Source organism: Rhinolophus sinicus, chromosome 3 (assembly GCF_057876585.1).
Source record: "Rhinolophus sinicus isolate RSI-liver-muscle chromosome 3, RSI-T2T, whole genome shotgun sequence".
In the NCBI taxonomy this organism is placed as follows: domain Eukaryota; kingdom Metazoa; phylum Chordata; class Mammalia; order Chiroptera; family Rhinolophidae; genus Rhinolophus; species Rhinolophus sinicus.
The window spans coordinates 149881041-149897782 of NC_142503.1; the positions used below are offsets into that span (position 1 = coordinate 149881041).

A 16742-nucleotide genomic window follows, 5' to 3' on the forward strand; every position below is an offset into this window, starting at 1 on the left:
TCACTTCCAATTTCAGAAATATGTGAAAGTGGTGATCGAGTTAAATCACCAGAGATTGAAAGGAGCGATTAAAATCTCAGATAGTTTAGACATGCGCAAGAGGTATTGTTAATGAGTTTGTCCCGTCCTTCTCTTATTTTTCATCTTTCCTTGCAAGTGAATATTTTCTATATTTGGCATTGTATTAGGCATAAAGGCCAAAGAATATCATAATTTTTCTTATTTATTGCAGTGTTAATGACTTATTATTCCAGTTTTAGAGTTTTTGTCCTCTTTAGAAGGCAGTGGTCAGGGCGCAGACTCTGGAGCCAGGCTGTCTGGGTGTGAATCCCAGCTCTGCCCCTTACTACCTATGTGATTCTGGACAAGTTTCTTAAATTCTCTGTATCTCAGGTTTTTCATGTGTGAAATGGGGATAATAATGACTACTTTATAAGCTTGTTGTGAGGATTACTTGAGATAGTATACAAGTGTGTAAAGTGCTTAGACCAGTGTCTCGTACATTGTGAGTGCTGTGTAAGTATTGGGTTTAGTCCTATGTATACCAACATTCCTCAATTAAATCTACATGTAACAAACAAACTTAAATGAATGAGTGTATTTGCAAATGTGCTGCATTCTAAGTGTAATGAATAAGAATTATTTGCTGTTTCAGTGATGCTTAATATACTTTTACTTCTTTTAGATGTGTAAAGGACATAAATAAAATCTATATCCTTTCCCCTTCAATTGTCTGTTTTTCTTTCTTGGGAAAGCAGAAGTCTTCTGACAAACTTTGATATAAAAGTTTTAGTCTGTCTAGTACAATGCTTTATACATAATGGATAATCTATGTGTGTTTACTGAGTAGAATTAAATCAGGGAAGAATCATGAGATTTACTAGATTGTGTTTGTTGATCAGGGAGGAAAGAAACAAAGCTCACTCAAGATGGAGAAGCTTCAAGTAGATGGTGGTGGCATTAATGGCAATAGGCCTTTCTTCTATGCCTCCAAATTATTGTCCTCATTGATGACACTATTAGTGAAGCATTTTAAGATCACAGCCTCTGGACAGTTGTACTCTGTGACCTTGGACAAGTTACTTAACCACTTTGTGCCTCATGTTGCTCTTCTCTAAAATTATGATAATTTTACACATGTCTTACAGGGTTTTTGTTAAGGTGAAATGTAATAATGAAGTTATGAAGTATTTCATTTATTAATACAATAAAGGAAAGCTGCTATTAATATTACTATTATTAATACCATTATTATCTCCAAATATCTAATACTTCATTGTGCATTGTAATGGACATATTTCCTTGTGTACAAAATCTGTTTTTGAAATGTCTGATCGTTTTAGTTCAGGGAAATTCCACGGGGCTGTGTCATCTTGGTTTTCCTGCCTCTTAGCTCTGCTATACAAGCTAGTAGGCCAAGCTTTAAGTACTGAGGTATCATTGGGGTTTGCAACCTGGGCCAGGGGTTATGAGGAGACTCACAGGAGAGAGGAGAAGTCTTCTTGTTGGCACTCTTTCCTAAGATAGAATTTTTCATTTCTTAATTTAAAAGGTAAATGAGCTAGCTCACCATCAGTGACCAGGAATTGGCATTTTAATCATGAACAGTTTTTAGGTTATATAAAATCTATTTGGTAGTTATTTTTGGAAAAGAAGTAACATTCAATTGACTAGAGTTTGCTTATTTTTTTAAATTGCTAATTTCTACCTTGGTTTTCCTTTTTCTTTGTAATATGGTTGCAGAATGAAACAGTAATGCCCATGTTGCTCTTTCTTCGCTCCCCATTTTGCAGTATCATAGAATTTTCAAAACTAGAAGGTATGTTAGTTATGTACATTAGTCCTTTTATTTCATAGATGAGGGAGCTAAGACTTAGAGAGTTTGAAATTTGGCTAAGTTGTGATGGGTTCTTTTTGATACAAAATACACATGAGATTTGGCTGGATAGTTAGTACCTAATTAGAAACAAACTCTGACCTAGAACTCAGATACTCGAATTCTATGCTGGTAATTTTTAACCTCCTTATGTTAGTATTTCCCAACTCAAAGAAGAACTGTCTTAAATTTTCTGCCATATACTGAAGGAATGGCAAAAGAGAGAGGAGAAAGGTGAAAGAGAAGAGGATCTGCAATTGATATTCCAAAGGAGGATATGGGGCATGATATGATTTTTTTTTTTTTTTAATTTCTGAGCAAGTTTAGTGTATTGTGAGGCTGAATAGCATAGAATTTAAGAGTCTGTATACTGAAATCAGGCTGTCAGGGTGCTGCTTTCTGGCACTCCTCCTTAGCTGTATGACTGGGCGCATTGCTTCTCTTTGCCTCAAATTTTCTTTCTTTTCCTTTTTTCATAGAATGGGGTTGGGTACTAATTATAACTACCTTACTGATGTCTCAGACTGAGTCCTTTTAGTGGAGAAGGGGAAAACCAGTTAGTTATGTGGTAATGAGTTGGCTTTAAAATACTTGGTTTAGCTGCTATGTATGACTCAGCAAAAAATAATTTCAGGGACTTTTTATTAAGGGGTAAATAGTAGGTATGTTTTGAGGTTTTTCATTTTAATATACTATGACTTCTGCTACCTGTCCCAGTGAAAGTTATGTGAGGGTTCGGTTTATTTAAAAGACGCCAGCAGTGGTCATTTCTCAGACCAGTTGTCAGGAATACACATGGATAGCAGCCTGATAAACCAGGTAAGGTAGAAAGTGAAAATATGCGAGTACAAGGATTCAGGAGTTGCTCTAGTCTTCTAAGAGTCGTAGTCAAAGCCATAGATCAAGTACTTGGGTTAAGGGAAATAAAAGTAAAATAAAAATTTAACTTGAGTAAACATGTAGTTTTCAGTTTCTATGGAAACTACAAAGAGTCCGAAAGGTTATCTGGATGAGTTTAATGTTATTTCTGTAGGGACTCTGGACCATTTCTGCCAGATGTGGCTAAAGCGATCTTATAATTTTGCTCAGTGCTCTCTCCATTCTTAGCAGGTATTCAGTATCTTTCCATTCATGTGGAAGAGCTTGGCTAAAAGCCACTCTATAGTATGATGGATAGTGAGACAGTGTAATGGAGCCTTAGTTCCCCTGTATGGTATTTATAAAAACACACAGAGGTCATTCTGACCCTGAGCAGAGTTATACTGCCTGGGGTTTTGGGAGAACCTGTTGTGTAGTTCATTTACATTTTACAGTAGAAGCCTTGGGGATATCTAGGGGTAAAGACAACCTGTGGTTTTCTTCTCTCAGTGGAGCACAATGACATGAGAGCCAAGCCACCATTGTAAATAAGGGTGGTAACGCTGTCTGCCTGTTTTTAAGTAGTTTGTGGCTGACTGTGGTCCCCGAGTTTCAAGATGATGAGGTTTGTAAATGTAGTCAGTTTCTGAAATGTAAAACATGATTAAGTGTATATCTTAGAGTTCAGGAAATATGGTTAGAAATACAAGTCATATTTACCTAAAGAGTTATATAAATTTTAAAACTTTAGCTCTTTTACGGCAGCAAATAATTGCTGAATGAATTTCATTGATAACCATGGGATTACAGGAGTGGAAGAGATAATTTGGGGTGGTTAGGAAAAACTTAGTAGAAGAGGAAGTGTTTGAGTAGAATATTATATACAGTACAGACAGAATTTGTATGAATATGGTTCAAAGGAAGACAACTTCCTGGAAATGTGGGGTGATGGGACCACAGGTACAGGGGCCTTCAAATCACAAAACTCAGTAAATAGTAAATTAATTTGCTTTGTTGGTGAGTAGTGTGATAAGGCAGGTGACCTTTCTGAAGAAGAAATATAGTCTATCCTTTGGGAAGCAGAGAGCCAATTAAAATAGACTTTCACACAGGGAATGACACAAAGGGTTTTATAAAGACCAATATATTGTGGTACGAAGGATGGAACCAAAGTAAGAGAGTAAGAAGAAATAGGATGATCTGGTAGGATGTTGCTACACAGGCCGACTTGTAATGAAGTAAGACTTGGATTAAAATGGTAGGATCACAATCACAAAAATAATGGAAAGAGAGAGAGATCACAAAGGAAAACAAAACTGGCACACATGGTGACTGAGGAACATATAAAATCATATAGACTTACTCCCCGCACAGAATGACGACTCCTGAGTTAAACTCCGTGTATTTTATTTAGGCTTTGACAAGTTAGGCTTTGAACAGATTGTCTGATTTTGATAAATAGTTTTGCTGATTATAAATGGGGAAATCTAATTATGTGAATAAAAATTAAATAAAATAGTTTTTATTTTATTGTCCTCCATTTGTCAGCATTGGTGGGTAATAAAGTTTGGTGTTACTTTCCTTTAGCGTAGATATTTCCTTTCTTTAGATTGTTCATTGTTTGCTGTTGTTTTTATTTTTAAAGGGGAAGATGGTATAGGTTTTATAGCTACTAGGAGTTCAAATGAAATAATTAGAAAGGACACACAAATTTTGAAATAGTGTTTTATGCCTCTTGATCTCAGGTACAAAACACGAGATGAAGCAGTTAAATAGCAAAGCAAGACAGGAGGGACAGAAGTAAAGTAAGTGTTTTCTGTATATTGCATCTGTGTTCCCATTAATCTCTGTTTTGTTATGTAACTGCTCCTTCTGAATGTTCTGAATGTGAAGAAAACTATGGGTAAGAGAAGGGTGTATTCTAAAGTTAGGTTTAAATAAACCCATGAGGGAAATGTATTCAGAACAGCACCTGCCTATCAATTGTAATCTTCATGTTCTTGGATAAGAAAATAATTGGGTTAAGATGATATAAACTACTTTAAATCTCTTGCCAACAGATATTTAAAATGAGAGAAATCATATACCTATCAGATTGCCCGTTGCCATTTTAAGCCAGTCAAAATGGACTTTTTTTAGTCTAGCCATTCTCCCAGGGACAGTGCCTGTTGAGATTCTCTAACAGATCTTCTGGAAAGAGCCTTCATGTCAGTTTCTCACCTCTCCGTGAGTTTCACTTAACTTTGTATGCCTGTGAAATAGCAGCTTTATCAGAATTGATCTTTACAGTTCTTTTTAAAGTCTTCTCATTGTGTAGTCTTTAAAGTTAACCAGTGGAAGTCAAAACATAATAATCTTTGAATCTCTCTTATGTTCCTTTTTGTACTTGTTGAGGTCTTACTTTCTGATAGCTTTTTACTTATTTCCTATACATTTAGATATTTATTATTCATGTTAATATAATGGAGGATAGATTCTGGCTGAATACATTTTTAGACCTGCGTAGCTTTTTTTTTATTGGTAACAGTACTCGTAACTAGCATTTGTCACAATATATTTTAAAACCTTTCACACGTTGCCTATTCTAAGTGTCACACCAGCTCACCAAGAATACATTTTTAAAATTCTATCCGTTTTAGAGGTTGAGGAAATTGAGGCTCAGAGGATGTAGAAAACTAACCAGATATTAAACACCTAAGACTAGTGACTACAGGTATGACTCTAAATTGCTGTCCCTTTCTACCATATCACACTTGCCAACATATAAAAGAGACCTCAATACAGTTTGTTATTACTACTTGTCCAGGGCTGTAAAGACAGATAGATACTCTAGAGTTGTAAGATAATGGGACTATCGTTATTTCTTATATTATTGACATTTTATGTGTAAAAAAAACATGAGCCATGGAGTGGATTAGATAAGTTTGCTTCCTGATTTCACCACTATATTTGACCTTGGAAAAAATAAAATACTTAGTTTCTGAGCCTCAGATTTCTCATCTGCAAAGAAGAGATTTATCTCATAAGAAATTCGTAAGAATTAAATAGAGGAAGTTTTATGAAGTGTTTATTAACACAATATCTGGAATTTATTAACTAGTCTATAAATGTTCCTGTTTTTACATACAGTCTCATGAAAAGTATCTAAATCCATTCTGATACAAAATCATGTTGGGGATTTTATAGGTCTCAGATGCTCCTTAGGGAGGAAACTGTTTTGGATTCCTGGGGTATGTCCTGAACAAGAGGAGAGACCTGTTACATTTTCTAAATACTCATCAATAGGTTCTATAAGTCAGAAAAACTAAATTATGTTTACAAAATTAAAAGTATTGGAAAAGTTCATTGCATTACTGGTCTTGGGATGGATATTATTGGGGGGGAAACGGGTGACCCAGATTCTTATGACTGTAGATTCTAAAAGAAGAGGCTTGAGTTCCTTAACTCTGTTTTAAAGGATATCTACATCACAAGGCAGTTATGAGGCCTAAATGAGATCATGTGTGTCAAAGACTTAGCATGATCAATTAATTTTAGTTTCTTTGGTGATTTACTTTTGTTGTCATATAGTCTAACACTTTTAGTCTGAGAATAACAGCTTGGTAAGTTTTCTTTAGATATATTGAACTGACTTTTAATCCTTTATGCTGTTAAATGAAATAATTATTTGAATGTGGTTTTACATTATAATCAACGTTTTGCATTGATGACTTTTCCTCTGTTATCTTTCGTCCCAATCTGGAATCTTAGCCTTCTCTTGGACTTTTCTACTCTTGTTTGGGAGCTGTTCACATTTTTTTCATCCATGTCTCTCATTCATGAAGCATTTATTGAGATTCCACTATTTTCTAGTCACTGGAATTAGTTGGGCAAAACAAAAATGAGAAGTCCATATACCCTGGGAAAAGTAGTGCTCATTCTCATGGGAAAAAGGAATTATTATACTATAGAATGATAAAAGCTCTGATAATGATGTCCCAGGACACCGAAAGCACAGAAATAGAAGCAATACTTGGTACGAAATCTTGAGGGCATATCAAGTGAAAATGATTGTCTGTTTTGTAATACAAAAGACGGAGGACTTAAGCCTGGAGACCTCTTCCATTAGATAAATGAGCTTGGTTGATGAATTACTTATTCTGGACATTAGTTCCTAACATGTATAAAACAAAAATTTTGAACAAAACTGTAGTGGATATTATGCAATTGGAATTAAAAGTGATCTCAGAGAGTAAGGTAGGGTTAGTGAGAAGTCAAGAATAATTTTCATAGAGCACAAACTCAGAAATTATGGACTCAGTAAGATGTAATAGATCACCAATGCAGAGAAGACAGTTCAGGACAGCTGATACTACATAATCACTAAGTGATTTCCAATACTAAACATCAAGAATATGGTCTGCTCCATGCAGACTTAATAGGATATTAATAAACAATGTATAAATACAGAGCTGGTCCACTACTTATGAATTACTGAATTAAAATTAAACAGACTTCTTTGTTGATGTTAGATTTTTTGTTTTTAATGATATTGTAAATTATGTAAATCTTTAAGAAAGGACTAGAATATACTTTCTCATATTTTTCAGGAATAATGGAATTCTTCCGTATTTCTTATGAATTAAATTTGACTGCTAGTAGCAGTCTTATGAAATAGTAAGTTAGCTATCTTACACATTTAACTATTAATTTAGAGCTGTGATTCATTGCAAAATCATTTTTTTTAATAAGAAATACTTTTTTGTTTGTTTGCTTGTTTGTTTGTTTTAAAATTTTATTGGGGAAGGGGAACAGGACTTTACTGGGGAACAGTGTGTACTTCCAGGCCTTTTTTCCAAGTCAAGTTGTTGTCCTTTCAATCTTAGTTGTGGAGGGCGCAGCCCAGCTCCAGGTCCAGTTGCCATTGCTAGTTGCAGGGGGCACAGCCCACCATCCCTTGTGGGAGTCGAACCGGCAACCTTGTGGTTGAGAGGATGCACTCCAACCAATTGAGCCGTCTGGGAGCTCAGCGGCAGCTCAGCTCAAGGTGCCGTGTTCAGTCTTAGTTGCAGGGGGCACTGCCCACCATCCCTTGCGGGACTCGAGGAATCAAACTGGCAACCTTGTGGTTGAGAGCCCACTGGCCCATGTGGGAATCGAACCGGCAGCCTTTGGAGTTAGGAGCATGGAGCTCTAACCGCCTGAGCCACTGGGCCAGCCCGCAAAATCATTTTTGATTAGGGTTTGAAATAAGGGTCAGTTTTATTGGCACCATTATTAAAGAGATCTTTTTTCTGTTGAATTCCCTTGTTAGCTCTGTTGAAAATGAATTGAACAGGTATGTCAGGGTTAATTTCTGAACTGTATTTTGTTCCATTGATTTTTCAATCATTGCACCAATACCATACTGTCTCGATTACTGTACCTTTAAAATAAATCTTGATAATCAGGTAGTGTAAAATTTCCAACCTTGTTATTGGGTTTCAAAATTGTTTTGCCTATTCTAGGTACTTTGCATATAAATTTAAAAATTTAAAACCAGCGTATCGGTTTCTACACAGTCTTCTGGGATTTTGGTTGGGTTTGCAGTCAATCTATAGATCAGTGTAAGGGAAATTGATACTTTAACAGTGTGGAGCTTTCTGATTCACGAATATGGTATATCTCTAAGTCTTTAATTTCTCTTAGTAGTGTTATATAGTTTTCACTGAACACATCTTGCACAACTTGCATTCAGTTTATCACTAAATAGTTTTTGATGCTGTTATAACTATTTTAAATTTCAATTTCTAGTTTTTCATGTCTTATATAAAACTACAGTAGATTTTTGTATATTGACATTATATTCTTGGTAAACTCACTAGCTATAGAAGCTTTTTTGTACATGCTGGAGGATTTTCTGTTTAGATAGTATGTCATTCATAAATAACGAAAGTTTAACTTTTTCCTTTCCAATCTGGATATTTCCCCTTATTGCATTGGTTATGATTTCTTGTACAATGTTGAACGAAGTAGTAAAAGTGAGTAGCTTTGCCTTGTTTTTGATTTGGGGAAAAACCATGTTTTTCACCATTAAGTATAGTATGATGTTAGCTATAGGTTTCACTGATGTGATTTATTAAATTAAGGACATTCCCTTTTATTCCTACTTTGTTTAGAATATTTATCAAAACTGGATGTTGGGTTTTATAAAATATTTTTTCTGTGTGTATGGAGATGGTCTTATGGTTTTCTTTTTTAGTGTGTTTACTGTGGGAATTATATTGATTACTATTTTTAATTTTAAACCAAACTTGCATTCCTGAGATACATAGCACTGGGTTATTATGTATTGTTGAATTTGATTTGCTAAAATGACAAGAATTTTATATTTGAGTAATATTGATCTGTAGGAATTTGTTTTCTTGCACTGTCTTTATCAGAATTTGGTATCACAGTAATACTGGCCTCAAAGAATGAGTTAAGACATATTATTTCCTCTTTAATTTTTTTGAAGGAATTTGTGTAGAATTGGTATTGTTTCCTCCTTAAATGTTTGGTAGAATTTACCAGTGAAGATATGTGGCCTGAGGATTGGGGGGTGGGGAGGGGGCGATGATGATTTTTAATTACAATTTTAATTTTATTATGAAGGACTATTCAAGTTATTTATTTTTTCTTGAGTGATCTTTGTTAGTTTGTGTATTTTAGGAGCTTTGTCCATTTCATCTATGTTGAATTTATTGGCATAAGTTATTCATAATATTTCTTTATCTTTTAAATATTTGTATTAGTTGTTTCTTGCAACATTAACAAATTATCACAAACGTAGTGGCTTAAAATAACACATATTTATTGTCTCACAGTTTCTGTGGGTGAGGAATTTGGCATACTTTAGCTTTGTCCTGTGCTTTATTTAGGGTTTCTTGCAAGGCTGTACCCAAGGTATTGGCCAGAATTGGGGTCCCTTTTGAAAGACTGATTTGGGAAGCATCTGCTCCCAAGCTCATGTGTTTTTTGGCAGGATTCAGTTCTTCTTGGTTTGTTGAACTGAGGGCCACAGTTCAGCTGGAAAATGCCCTCAGTATCTTGCCAACTGGGTCTTTTCATCATGGCATTTATGTCATCAAAGCCAGCAAGGGAGAGGGTCTGCTAGCAAGATAGAAGACACAGTATTATGGAGCCTAATCCACTTTTGCCGTATTCTGTTGTTTAGAAGCAAGTCATTAGACCAGCTCACACTTAAGAAGGATGGTTTATATAGGAGTGTGAATGCCAGAAGACAGAGATTGAGGGCCATTTTAGAATCTACCTGGCACAATATTTGTAGGGTTTATAGTGATAATACCTACTTCATTCCTGATACTGGTGAATCGTTGCCTCTTTTTTTCCTGCTCAGTAGGGCTAGAGGCTGATCTATTTTATCTGACATTCTCAAAGAATTCATTTTTGGTTTCATTTTTTGTTTGTTTTTTTCTATTGGTTTTCTGTTTTGAATATGTTTGACTTCTACTTTTACCTTTACTTTGAGTTTAATTTGCTCTTTATTTTCTAGTTTGTTAAGGTGGAAGCTGAGGTCATTTTGAGACCTTTCATGTGTTCTAATAGGCATTTTATACTATAAATTTTCCTCTGAACGTGTTACCTGCATCCTATAGTTTTTGTTGTGTTGTGTTTTTATTTCATTCAGTTCAAAATACTTTGTTTTCCTGCTAATTTCTTCCTTGGCTCATGAATCATTTACAAATGCATTGTTTAATTTTGAAATATTTGGAAATTCTGTAGATATATTTGTGATAGTGATATTTAATAAGATTTCGTGATCAGGGAACATTTAGTTCCCTGTGTATATCTGTATTTCTTTCTAGTATTCTTTTCCTTTTGACTGAAGGACTTCTTTTAACATTCTTCATTGTGTAGGTCTGATGCTGGTGAAGTTTTTCATCTTCTATGTGTCTGGAATAATCTTTATAATTTTTTTAGTAGGCATGGGATGGACTTCTAGTTTGTGGTATGTCCCCCTCTCTCCCCTGCCCCCTTCAGCAATCATAGGCCTGATTCACTTTATTACCCCTCCCCCCCTGCACTGCCCATATCCAATGTCTCAAAACTTGTTTGATGTATTTTGTTTAGTTTTTATTATTATTATTATTATTGTTGTTTCAAGTGTGAGGGTTAATCTGCACTCTGTTAATTCGTTCTGCGTGGAAGTGGAAATGAAGTTCTTCGCTAGGCTCATCTGATAGAGACCATGGAGTTGTTTCATCAGTGGAAGCCCTAGGAGCAGCACATTATGAGAGAACGGAGAGATTAAGTCTGCGGTATTAGTTTTACCTGCACGACACTGGAAGTACTGGCTTATTCAGGAGATGTTTGGAATTTTGATACCCTGTTTGCTGTTGTGCAGTTGCTTTCCTTATTACCAACTAACTATCCCCAAGTATTTGTCAACTGGTATTTTGTAGTTAGAAGCCAAAAATGTGCTCTTTAACATAGTAAGGTTAGATGTCTGCCATTGACTAAGCTGTGTGATCTCAGGGATGCCCCTTGACTTCCCGGAACCTTTTTTCCTCATCTCTGAAATGAGGCCTCTGTCTTAAATAAATAGTTTTCAACTAGAGCTTACAGATTCTGACAAGGTAGTGGTAATGAGGATTTAAGATTTATTTTAAAATATAGTAAATACAGTTGACCTTTGAACAATACAGATTTTAACTGCACACGTCCACTTATACATGGATTTTTTTTCAATAAATACACGGTCAGCCCTCCATATGCCAGAATTTCGGATCCTCAGATTCAGCCAACAGTGGTTTAAGCCAGTGGCGTATCGAAAGCAGTTGGGAATCTGCGGAAGGCCGGTGCTACGCATTGTTCTACACCATTTCCTATAAGGGACTTGAGCATCCTCGGATTTTGGTATCCCTGGGAGTCCTGGATGCAGTCCTCCGTGGATACTGAGGGATGACTGGAGTTAAGTTTTGGGGGAGTCAGAAGTTATACACAGATTTTTGACTGCATGAGGGTTTGGCATCCCTAACTGCCCTCTTCTCCCCCACCTCCACCCATATTGTTCAAGGATCAACTGTACTCTAATCCAGCAGTTACCTAGTGTGTTCCAGGGACCGTAGGGTTCCTGAGACCCTCCCTCTTCGAGTGTTTGAAAGGTTAGAACTATGTTCACGATGCTAAGACTTTATTTGCCATTTCAGTCGTCCTCTTTCCTGAATGTACTGTGGATTTCCAAATCCTACATGATATGTGACGATGCCTCTGCTCCAACGGGTTCTTATGTTTTAAAAATTTCTCAGGTTTAATTTCTAATATGGTAAATATCAGTGGGTGTATCCAGCATAAACAAAAGCTCTTTGAGTTCTCAATATTTACTAAGACAAAAATATTTTTTTATACAAGAGGTTCTACGACCAAAGGGGTTCTGAGACCCTGAAAATGGCTGAACTAATGGAAATTATTCTCTATTTAAGTGTGTACACTATTGCCAGATTTCTTGGTGCTGGAGATCAAAAAATTAGTGGCTAACATTAAATCATCTGCTGACATAGTTCCAAGTTTAAATCAGTTCTCTACCATTCTGATTTAGGAAAAGTTATTTAAATTCTCTAAGACAAAATTACATCAACTATGAGTTGGGGGAAATACAATGTATATAGTTTAAATGAACTGATACAATACATGAAAGCCCTTAGTACAGTGCTGGCATATACTGTATCAGTTAATTTATTTAGTAGGCACTCAATAGAAGTTAGCTGTGCCGGTTATGATGCCACAGGGGTGTGCTCGTTGACACTCTTGTTTTCTAGTTATCAACGTGTTTCATTCTGCTTTAGGGCGTTCTTGGCAAATCTTGATGCTGTTTCTCTGCCTACCTGGCAATGCTCATTCTGCTTTGATGTTCCCATTTGAAGCTGTGCTTTTGTATTGCCATCTTCTATATTGTTCATACCCTACCCAGGAGTTTAACTTTGAAGTTGGCAGATTGGCTTAGGCTTTATTTAAAATTTCACTGGTCATGCCATCTTGCCCCTTAGACTAATAGGGGGTCTAATATAATAATGTAGAATAATGATGCAGAACAGTGGGAAGCTTCTTGCTGGCAGTCGATAATTCAGAGTTTGAGTCTGTTTTGTAATCTTGTTTACACTGAGCTTTAATTTTTTAATATGTAAAATGAGACCAGTCTTTGCTACACTTGCGTCATAGTGTAAGTTTTAGAATCCTCTGTGAATTGATACAAGATATATGGCATTTTTATTAATTCCAGCTCTGCCAATCCCTTACTTCCACATCTTAGCAAGACACTCAACTAGTGTCTCTTCATCTGTATGGTAGGTAAAATGAGTGGGAACTATATGGTGTCTTAGGGTTCTAAAATCCTATTCTGTGTAACACCTAGACTCAGGAATATATTTTTTGCTTTTCCTGTTTTAATACATATACTTTTTCCTGCGATGCCCAGAGTTTTGATTTTCCCATGTAAAGAATGAACTTTAAACAAGTAAAATACAGAAAGCTTTCCACTTGTGTACTTTCAAACACAACAAAAGCTACAGGCTGGAGCTAGAGAGCATCAATTCTGCTTGTTTCTAACAGATGACCTTAGCAGTTACTTGGATATATTTGTGAACAGGGATGGGCTCAACTTAGAACTGAACCTGTGTGAATTTTTTTAGGTGATCCTCTGGGATCTCATGTTCAAAAGTATTTCATGCCCTCGTGCTAAGCAGTATTTCATGTACCCATCATATTTTCTGAGGATCCTTTCCCCCTCTGAAAGATTTTGATTCTCTCTGTCCACCCACCCATGACAATTCTAGTTTTGTTCTTCAGTCTGGGATTATAGTAATTCTATGAAACTGCTTCTTAGCATTCATAAATAAAAAGTTATTTGGAGAAGTTATTCATCCTCTCAAGAAAAATTTAAGCATTTAGTTACATGCAAAAATTCTGTGCTGGTCTCTTTGGGGATCATAAAGAAGAATAAAATGTCCTTGCCCTGTAGGAATTTATGGATTTGGATGACAGAAGCCATTTCTCTGTCAAGAAAATTCATTGTATGTTTTCATCTGACCTCTTAAAGGATAACAGAACCATAATGTACTGAATATTAGGTAGCTTTTTCAGATGTAGACCCGATTCTTCAACAATGAGCATTGTTCATTTTTTATTCATTCATTAAATTAACATTGTATTAGTCTTATAAGGTATGCTTGTTAATGTTCCTGTCACTAGTAATAAAGTAATCAATTATATAGACATAGGCTTCTGCTGTCAGGTCAAGTCAACCCACTTGTCTTTTTCATGGGTGTCTTTTTCATAGGGGTATTTAACTAAGACAATCACATTCAAGGATTTGTTTAAAAAGTGTAACCTTATTTATTTAAACATTTATTTTGGTAAGTCATCATAGGAGTAAATAAAAAATGCAATAAGGACTTTTTTTTCTCTTTTAAACTTCATTTCTTATTTCTACTTAGCTTTATTTCCATTTTACCTCTCTTTGAGATGTGACCACTCATTTATATCCAGGCCTCATCCAGAGCTTTCTGGTAGCTTATGGCTTTTATCTGCTTCTACTGGCTTTGACCACTTAGAAATTATAGGATTTCAATAGTTAATGTGAAATCTTGTGATTCTTTGAATACCAGAAGGCTGTGGTTACTTGTTCAATCTATTTAGATAAGCCAGTGTCTTATCAGCCTTCTTTCTGTTAGTTATTGGGTATTCTGTGGAAAAACTGAACTTTATAACATCTAAAGCCCGATAACATTTTAAAGGTTTAGCAGCTAAAACCTCCCGTCCATCATTTATTGAGCACCTGCTATGTATGTGCCAGCCATTGTTCTGAGGCTGTAATTGTGAAAAAAACACAGTCCTTGCTTTCTCAGAATTTGTAAGATGTAACAATCTCTAACTGAGATGATGATAATGACTAGCATTTATTGTGTGCTTACTATGTGCCAGACACTTTTCCAATTTCTACATATATTAACACATTTAATGCTTTACAGCATCCTGTGAGATGAAGATAGTCTTTATTATTATCCCTACTTTACCGGTAAGGAAACAAGGCAAGAAATATTATATTTCTCCAAGTCACATAGCTAGTGTGTGGTAAAGATAGAATTCAGATCTGCTAGTCTGGCTACAAGAATTCCACATTTATCCACTACACTATACTGTGCAATTATAACAGATAATTATGGTATAATTTAAATGGATAATTAAATAGGTAATTTCAATAAGTGTGAGCAGTGATAAGATGGAAATGCTTTCTGCTGTGGGAGCTCAGAATGATTTCACCCAATTTGCTAGAGGAAGGGAAAGCTTTTCTGGGAAAGTAAATCTTTACTAAATGAGCTCCCTCCCCCCCTTAACTGTTGAAAAGCATTGGAAAGAATATTTTAAAATAGGAATAGACAGCAGCTTTCATACAAAGAAATAGCAACAAAGGTTAGAAAAACCATGAGTCTCTTCTCAACTTGGGAAGATTCTCTGGTGATTGCACCTTATTTATTGGTTGGGTGAAATAAATTGTTAAAATTAGCTATTTAAAAAATGAGCCAAAGGAAAAAGTTTTTGTATTTTTGAGGAGACAAACCAGAGGAGAGTACTGTTATGTAAATAATACTAGGTGTTTTTTGGTTTTTTTTGATAGAATGAAAGATTGATTGATTATGTGCAGTTTAAATTAGTTTTGAATGGTAGCAACTTTGATTGATTAATTCAAGTCTGCTGTCATATTGTAGTAGTGATTAACGTTTCTAAATTCTGTGCCATCAAATGAGCATAGAGAAATGTACGAAATGTGTTATATAAAACATATTTCATAATAGCGAAACTTTTATGAGGTATGTATTCATAAATGGAACTATTTAAGTTCTGCAAATTAAGTTGTAATTTAGACAGATTTTAAGTATAGAATTGAACAGTTTTTGTGATCTCCGTATTACGTGATTTTATCTGTTATTAAACTTTTGAGAGCTTTCACCATCACCTGTATGGAAATGCAGAATTTCAGGCCCTACTAAAAAAATACAGGCCCTACTGTATTTTTTAATCTGTATTTTAACAAGATCTCTAGTCAACTGATAGGAACACTGGGTGTCATCAGCTAGTTGACACATTAACGTGCTGACTGATAGACATCTGTGCACTATTCTAGCACTGATCTTGAACATGTGGCCTATAGTGATCTTATTTAAATGTTTGTAAATTATTTTGTAACTGTCCATCTTGGTTCACCAAAAGTTATATCCTGAGTGGATATCACTACTACGTGTGGAAGAAATGACAAAATTAATCTCAGGCAGTAGCCAGGCCCAGTCTTTTAAGTGAGGATTTGGTATCTACAGTATTAGATCTAAAACTATGACAAATATTTGTAAGTTCGATTTCTTTGTTGCTTCCTCCAGCATCAGTTTTCATCTGTGGATGAAGAACTATCTCTTTTTTGCTTCTTGGGCTGTGGCTTTTCAAGAAAATTATGTGTACTAAGATGAACCTTTGAGGTGTAGAAAAAATATTCAAATTTCTATTTAAGTTTTATCTTAAATGGGCAAAATCATACCTTTCTGAAATTTGATATTTTACATAATAATAAATGTATACAGTTTATGAACAAATAGATATTATGAATCCATATTCAAATCTTGCTTGTACATGATTTAAAAAGTTTATAGATTCCTTCTCTGTGGTGCAATATGACAATCCATAAAATCTCGTAAGAAATTTTATGAATGGACTGGGACATAATCTTGTAGTAAATTCAGTACTGTGCCCTGCATTATGTGGGTGTACGTGGCTAAGGGCCAATACTTACTATTTTTGTATGTTTGATATTAAAGTAATTGTTGTGTTCTCTAAGCATATACGTATCGATGGGGCTTAGGTAGATATCCTTTACACTACTACAGGTTATCTGTGGAGTTAATATATTATTTATGTACAATCATTTGATGATACCCTAAAACTTAGATTTATTTGTGGATTTGTGCTTTAGGAAATAGTTAAAAAAAAAACTTCAATGATT

At 35.2% G+C, this 16742-nt stretch overlaps 1 protein-coding gene across 8 annotated transcripts in view; it reads left to right on the forward strand.

The window, feature by feature from the left end:
- The window catches only part of TCF12 (transcription factor 12), a 320504-nt gene that overhangs the window by 124559 nt on the left and 179203 nt on the right, over nt 1–16742 (forward strand). Inside the window, exon 1 of one of the 8 annotated variants that reach the window (XM_088797240.1) lies at nt 4521–4539. The exons of the other annotated variants lie outside the window; for them this stretch is intronic. The gene's annotated coding sequence lies outside the window, so the exon portion shown is untranslated. Of the gene's footprint in view, nt 1–4520; nt 4540–16742 lie in introns of those variants that run through there. 8 annotated transcript variants of the gene reach the window in all.